Source organism: Elephantulus edwardii, unplaced genomic scaffold (assembly GCF_000299155.1).
Source record: "Elephantulus edwardii isolate Elephantulus edwardi_28Jun2011 unplaced genomic scaffold, EleEdw1.0 scaffold00131, whole genome shotgun sequence".
NCBI lineage: Eukaryota > Metazoa > Chordata > Mammalia > Macroscelidea > Macroscelididae > Elephantulus > Elephantulus edwardii.
Window position 1 is genome coordinate 5,172,265 of NW_006399881.1, and position 490 is coordinate 5,172,754.

The window sequence follows — 490 nt, forward strand, 5'->3', positions numbered from 1 at the left end:
TAGGAAGTCGATGCCACCCCTGCTTCCAAATCTATCTTAAACTGGGAGTTCCACCAAACACTGTCCACCATGGGCAACTGTTATGGCATTTGACACCCGAATGGTACAAAGTTCAGCATCACAGCAAACCCAGATTATCTCAGTATAGCAAATTCACAGAGTGCTGTACCGCTTAGAAGAATGTTCCTCCAAAATATAATAAAGTGAGTCCTGAGGGCTGCAGGCCCAAGGACACTCCAGGATGTTTGTTGACACTAAACAAGAGACTTAAATCACAGACCAACCAGACATTCCACCCAATCCTCAACCAAAACAAGCGCACCCATCTTAGATTCCTGCCGTGTCACCCAGTCACCAAAATGGAGACGAAGAGCTCACCTTAAAAACAAGGACATGTGGAAAGCATTGTGGCGCTTTCTCAAAAAGTTGCAAATAGAGATACCATTTGACCCAGCAATTCCACTACTGGGAATATACCCTAAAGAGACCA